Here is a 7741-nt window from a genome sequence, read left to right on the forward strand (position 1 = left end):
GTGGACTGCTCGCTCCGCCTCCGCTCCTGCCCCGGAGGAGGGTGGGGAGAGCGCCCGCCCCGCGGCCGGAGAGACCTCCGGGCCGGTTCTGAAACCCCGGGGCGCGCTCAGACTGAGGATCGCGCTCTCAGGGCGGTTTGGGAGGCCGAGAGACGGAGGAAATGCGCCGAGTCACAGAAACCACTCACAGAAACCTGCCGGGCGCGGCAGGCAGGGCCGGAGGCAATGGGCTGCTTCCCCGGGGGATTCTGATCTCTGCAAGTCAGCAGCGCGGGAACCCTAGGCAGCAAGCTCCCAGGCATTTATCTCCTTCACCTGCAAAGTGGGGATAATCTTTTCTGTGGGGCTGCGGAGGAAGCAGCATCATACAAGGATGGTTGGGAAGTCTGACGCAAAATGGGAAATGGTTGCTATAGTGTTATGATGAAAAATAAATTATATAGCATGATTACATACTATAAAAAGATATCTGGAGATAATGAGATGCCACAAACTAAGAAAATATTTTCAGAAAGCATAGCTGATAAAATATTGTTATCCAAAATATACTGAAAATGCAAGAAAAGGAAAAATGCAATTGAGAATAGCAAAAGATCTCAACAGACACCTCACCATACAAATAACAAGTAAGTATATGAAAAGATGCTCAATATTATAGGATATTAGGAAACTGTAACTTTGAAAAAGCAATGAGATGCCACCACATATTGTCTGCCTAAAATAAATTGACTGCCAACTATTTCTCTAGCATAAACAAGTTTATTATGAAAAGAACTGCAATTTGAGCTCTGCCACCCTGGGAACTCCCAGCAGAAATGGAGAGGACACCTTTATGGGGGAAAAGGAAGTTGGGGGGATGTAGTTTTAAAAGTCCATTGCTTTTCATTGGCTGAATCGTTGCCAGGGGAAAAAGAAAAACATTTCTGTTAGAAAAGATTCTCCAGCCTTTCTAATCTCCTGACTCTTTGAGATTTGTTTTTTTTTTTTTTTTTGTCTGTGTTTGTTTTTTACATTTCCCCCTTTTGACCAAATTTCTCAGAAAGCAGTGCTGATCCAAGTGTGAGATTTTTTTTGTGTCAGTGACTGTATCTCAGTGCCAGGGAGGACCTTTCCTTTGTACAATCTCACATCCAAGGGAAAGTGTGGATTGCAAACCTATTGAGGTTACATTTGAGTGAGAAGGAGTAGCAGAACTGTGAAACACTTTTTGCCTAAAATTCATACGTTTCCAGGATAATAGACAGTGGCGATCTTCTGAAGTGTCATCATCAAAGGTGTGGTAACAAACTCCAACAGGCCTGTTCTGAATATTTTGGGCAAACTGTCTCATTAGAAGCCATCTGCTTGGACCCTGAGAAATCTTTACCTTCAGGTCACCAGACGATGTGCAGGTCTAGTGAGGGTGTGGTGCTCTCTTTACATGTGTCATGTGAATCCAAGAGTCAGTTCCTTAGAATCTGTCACAAGAGTTGGTTAGGAGTACTTGATAGGGGCCTTTCTAGGAAGGCTGAAGAGAGTTTTTCTGGAGGTATCTGTTCTAGTAGATAAAATCTCCAGGTTGCAAGGTGTGATGCTTTAGGTCTTCATTTTCTGGGAGACACTGAAAAAACAGTGAAAAGACTCCTCTACCAAAACACAGTTATTTTTAAGTAATTATCATCAGGCCTTTACAATATTGGAGTATCTCTCCTTTTATCATTTCTGGGTCAAAAGAGACAGGAGCTAAGTGCATTGAGTGTCTTGTGACTGTCTCAAAGGAAAATTTATGAATTTAAGAAGGAATAGATCAGTAATTCACTGGCAGTTCAGTGGTTAGGACTTAATGCTTTCACTTCTGAGGGCCTGGGTTTGATCCCTTGTTAGGGGAACTAAGATCCTGCAAGCCATGGGTGTAGTCAAAAAAATAATAATAAAAAATAAAGAGGGATGGATCTAAGATTCAGAAGGACCAATGACAGTGCTTTTAACCAAAGTATGTGGAGGGCCTCTGCAAATTTTGCTAATTGAGTCGTAATAGCACCATCAGTGGGAGAAGGCAATGGCACTCCACTCCAGTCCTCTTGCCTGGAAAATACCATGGACAGAGAAGCCTGGTAGGCTGCGGTCCATGGGGTTGCTAAGAGTTGGACACGGCTCAGTGACTTCACTTTCACTTTTCACTTTCATGCATTGGAGAAGGAAATGGCAACCCACTCCAGTGTTCTTGCCTGGAGAATCCCAGGGATGGGGAGCCTGGTGGGCTGCTGCCTATGGAGTCGCACAGAGTCGGACACGACTGACGTGACTTAGCAGCAGCAGCAGCACCATCAGTGCATTCAACTTGACCAAAGGATTGAGGGTGGTAAGTGCATGAAAGTGTAAAACTGGCCATACAGTGCACACTTGTTGGAAGTACCTCACCAGTAAAATGGGCTCCTTGGTCACTTTGACATTTGAGAGTTGTTTCCCAGATAGGAATAATGTTTTCCAAAATAACTTTTACCACACAATGGGGTAGTAGCCTTTCTGCAAGGGAAAGTTTCAGTCCAGTGAGAAAACATGCAGACCATAACAAAATACATCCATGAGAAGTTTTTTTTTGCAAGAACTGGAATGGTCCATTAGGCAGTTAAAAATATCACTGAAGATGGTGTGGACACTAGAAAGGCCGGTTAGAAGGCTCAGTTCATTCGTGTCCAACTCTTTGTGACCCCATGGACTGCAGCATTCCAGGTTTCCCTGTCCATCACCAACTCCCGGAAATTGCTCAAACTCATGTCCATTGATTCAGTGATGCTATCCAACCATCTCAACTCTCTGTCCTCGCCTTCTGCCTTCAATCTTTCCCAGCACTGGGTTCTTTTCTAGTGAGTCAGTTCTTCGCATCAGATGGTCAGAGTATTGGAGTTTCAGCTTCAGCATCAGTCCTTCCAATGAATATTCAGGACTGATTTCCTTTAGGATTGACTAGCTGGGTCTCCTTGCAGTCCAAGGAACTGTGAAGAGTCTTCTCCAACACCACAGTTCAAAAACAATTCTTGGGCGCTCAGCTTTCTTTATAGTCCAACTCTCAGATCCCTACATGACTATTGGAAAAACCATAGCTTTGACTAGAGGGACCTTTGTTGGCAAAGTAATGTCTCTGCTTTTTAATATGCCATCTACATTGGTCCATAGCATTTCTTCCAAGGAGCAAGCGTCTTTTAACTTCATGGCTGCAGTCACATCTGCAGTGATTTTGGAGTCCCAAAAATAAAGTCTGTCACTGTTTCCATTGTTTCCCCATCTATTTGCCATGGAGTCATGGGACCAGATGCCATGATCTTAGTTTTCTGAATGTTGAGTTTTAAGTCAACTTTTTCACTCCCCTCTTTTTCTTCAAGACACTCTTTTGTTCTTTGCTTTCTGCCATAAGGGTGGTGTCATCTGCATATCTGAGGTTATTGATATTTCTCCCAGCAGTCTTAGGTTAGAATGCTGAAGGTACCTAAAGCATTTGAAGTTGTAATAATCTGTTTTCTAAAAACTTGACTGTTTGCAAGAATGGCAGAAACGGTTTTATTTAGGAGCCTTCCATTTCAGAAGTTAAAGGTAAGAAATCTGATAGTCTGCCTTTGTGGTGCTTCATCTAGAGTGTGAGACAGCAGAGTAACTAGATCTGGAGTGGATATAGTTTTCCAGTCTGTTGTGGTCCTTTTGAATAGAAGGGACAGATTCCAGTTCTGCCCGTTGATAAACATAAGAGTTAAAAGCTACCTCAATGGAATCAACATCTGCAGAAAGATTAGAATTTTCTTTAAAAATAATCTGGAATGGATTCTAATAATCATGAACTGGTTCATCAGATTTTTGTGCGAAAGTGTGAATTTTGTTCTAATCAACAGGCTTTGGAAAAGCATCAGGAACTGGCTGGTTAAGTCACTGAGTGACTGCCAAAGCCTGATCATATAAGTCAGTGGTCAGGTGCTGTGCTGTTCTAACTTGCCTCAGTTGTGTCCAACCCTTTGCAACTCTGTGGACAATAGCCCACCAGGCTCCTTTGTCCATGGGGATTCTCCATGCAAGAAAACGAGTGGGTTGCCATGTCCTCGTCCAGGGACTGGCCAAGTGTTGCAGTAGTAATCCTAGGTACCTTTCAGGATTTTGCCAGTTAGTGATAAACGCAGTGCTGGGCCTGGCTTCACTGACAAGCATACGAACTAGTTGATATAAACCAGAGAAACCAGGTTAGTAGGTTTGAGTGCCTGAATGAAATTCTTCAGCAAATATGTGAGGGTCTTAAGTTACTTTAGGAAAATCCTTGATTATGGCTCACAGTTCAGCTTTAGTCCATGGGTTACAGGAAATTAAAGAGTTCAGTCTCTGGATCCACAGAGGCTTAATTTTAAAAGGACAGGTTGTGATAAGTTCAGAAGAAAAGGGGAAGTTCGGTGAGAGAATTAGTATGGAGAAGCTGAAAGTATGGAGAAGATGAAGGTGGCATAGAAGGGAAGGAGGAAGATGGTACTGGTGGTGGGCCCTGGGCAGGAGGAGCAGAAGGAGAGAGACAAGATGGTGCCAGGGGTTGAGTCTGATACAAAGAAGCCAAGGAAGAAGAACTTGATGTGTGGGGAACTATTTTATCTTTCTTTTAATTGCCTGCCTCAGTTAAAATCTTATTTTGCAGAGAGGCAATTTTAGGCTCCTGATAATGTTTGGAAGTCTGAAAATACCAATCAAAATAGGCATGCTGTTTTGCAAATTTTTGAACTACTGTTGTGGATTTAAGTAAATTAAGTTTGGGTACTTCAAAAATTCCCCATAATATCATAATGGCCATTGATATTCTAAACTGCCTTTAGTTGGGTCATTCCATTTAGTTATAAATGCACATGAGGAAGGATCAAGCAATGTTAGCCTAAAGATAGAAGAAAAAGAGAAATAATAAAAATTAGAGGTAAATCTAATGACATTGAAATAAAAAATCAGAGAAAATCAATAAAATAAAAAGTTGTTCTTTGAAAAGATCATCAATCAGTAAACCACTAATCAAGGGGGGAAAAGAGAAATCACAAATTAATTTCAGAATTCAACGAGAGGTCATCACAACTGATTTTGTGGATGTGAAAAGTGTAGTAGATCAGTTCCGTCGCTCAGTCACGTCCAGCTCTGCGACTCCATGGACTACAGCACGCCAGGCTTCCCTGTCCATCACCAACTCCTGAAGCTTGCTCAAACTCATGTCCATCATGTCCATCGAAAAGTGTAGTAAACAAAGACTAAAAACCCTATGCCTGCAAACTTAATCACTCAGATGACATGGACCAATTTCTTGAAAGACAAACTACTGAAACACAAAACTTTAAATAATCTGAGTAGGCATATATTAATTCTCAATAATCTCCAGAAAACAGAAGCAAAGAGATTACTTCTTATCATTTTATGATGTCAGCATTACCCTAACACCAAAATCAGCTGAAGACATAAGAAAAAGAAAACTATATCTTTTAAACATAAATACAAAATAACAAAAAATATTTGCAAATCTCAATCCAACAACGTATATAAAAAATTATGCATCATGATCAATTGGAAATTTATTCCAGGCACGCATAGGTTATTCAAATTAGAAAATCAATTAAGTATTCTATCACATCCATAAACTAAAGAAGAAAGATGATACATCAATAGATGCAGAATAGCATTTGAGAAAATCCAGCACCCAGTGATGATAAAGTCTCAGCAAACTATGAATACAGAAGAACCTCCTTAACTTGACACGGACGGAGGAGCCTGGTGGGCTCCAGTCCACAGGGCTGCAAGGAGCTGGACACGACTAAACCAACTAGACACAGAGCCTTCGGAGGGGACACGCGTAAGTCCGTGGCTGACTCATGTCGCTGTGACAGAACCCGCTGCAGCGTGAAGTGATTAGCCTCCAACTGATTAAAAAGGGCTTCAGATAACATCCTAAACTGGATGCTTTTCCTCTAAGAACAAAGGCAGGGCCAGTTTCCTCTCACCATTCCTCGTCAGCATTGTACCACAAGTCTTGGCAAGTGCAGTAGGACAAGAAAAATAATACAAATTGGGGAGGGAGAGATAGAAACATCTTTGCTCACAGATGACATGATTTTGTATGTAGACTATCCCGAAGAACTAGAAATGCCAACAAAAAAACCTCCCTGAACTATAATTAGTGATTTTAAGAAGGTTGCACAACACAAGATTCATAGACAAAAATTAATCACTTTATTTCAGCAATGAACAACTGAAACTGTTTTTTTCAACTGAAACAATATCATTTATATCAGCATCAAAAAATGAAATAGGTATAAATCTAAGAAAATACACATAAAGTTTGAACATGAAAAATGACAAAATTCTGATGAATGAAATCAAAGATCTAAATAAATGGAAAGATATTCCAAATTCATGGATTGCAAGAATATATATTCTTAAAATGTCAGTTCTTCTAACTGATGTACAGGTTTAATGTAGATACCAACAAAAGCCTGGGAAGTTATTCTGTTGATATTGACTAATTCTATATGAAAACTATGTTATGAAAATGCAGAAAACCTCGGAATAGCCAACACAATACTGTAGAAGGAGAATAAAGTTGGAGGACTGACATTACCTGACCTCAAAACTCTACAGAGGCACAAAGGTCAGGACAGTATTGTGCTGATGAAAGAAAACACACATAGATCACTGGAACAGAATAGAACACCCAGGAAAAGACCTACTTATATTGACCTATTACATAGTCAACTAATCTTTGACAATGAAGTGAAGGTAATTCCATAGAGAAATGATACTCTTTTCAACAAATGATATTGGAATAATTAGAATGATATTCCCCCCAAAATGTAAACATAGACCTTATACCTTTCACAAAAACTAACTAAACAATCACAGTCATACATTTGAAATGCAAAACTATAAAACTTCTAGAGAAAACAGGAAATCTAGGTGACCCTGGGTTTGGCAATGAATTTTTAGATATAATATAAAAAATGTGACCTATGATAGAGAAATTGATAAATTAGACTTTTTTAAAATGTAATACTTCTGCTTTGGAAAGAGACTATTAAGAAAATGAAGAGGTTTCACATCTTGTGAGAAAATATTTGCAAAGCATGTATCTGACAGAGGATTTCTATTCAAATATTCTTTAAAAACTCTTAAAACTCAATAGTACAAAACCAAACTACCATATTAAAAATGTGCAAAATATCTGGACAGCTCACTGAGAAAATATGGAGCTGGCAAAAAATAAGAAAAGGTGCTTAGTATCATTTGTCATAAAGGAATTAAAGCAGCAACTGAGCTGTTTATTGTAGCCATCACTACACACCTTTTAGAATGGCTAAAATTAAAAACATAAAATGTAACAATACCAATTACTGAAGAGGATATGGAAAATAAGTAACTTTTTCATCACTGCTGGAAATGTAAAATGGTACAGCTACTGTGGAAAAAGTTTGGCCGTTTCTTAAAAAGCTAAACACGGTCTTAGCATCAATTGCATTCTTGTTTACCCAAATGGATTGAAAAGTCAAGTCTACACAAAAACCTGAACACGGATGTTTATAGCAGCTTTATTCATAATTGCCCAAAACTGGAAGCAACCAAGATGTCCTTTGATAGGTGAAGGATAAACTATGGTACATCCATGCAATGGACTAATATTCAGCAATAGGAAGAAATGAGCTATCAAGCTACAGAAACACATGGATGAAGCTTAAATGACTATTTCTCAGTAAAAGGCCAGTCTGAA

The sequence above is a fragment of the Dama dama genome, chromosome 7 (genome assembly GCF_033118175.1).
Source record: "Dama dama isolate Ldn47 chromosome 7, ASM3311817v1, whole genome shotgun sequence".
Lineage (NCBI taxonomy): Eukaryota > Metazoa > Chordata > Mammalia > Artiodactyla > Cervidae > Dama > Dama dama.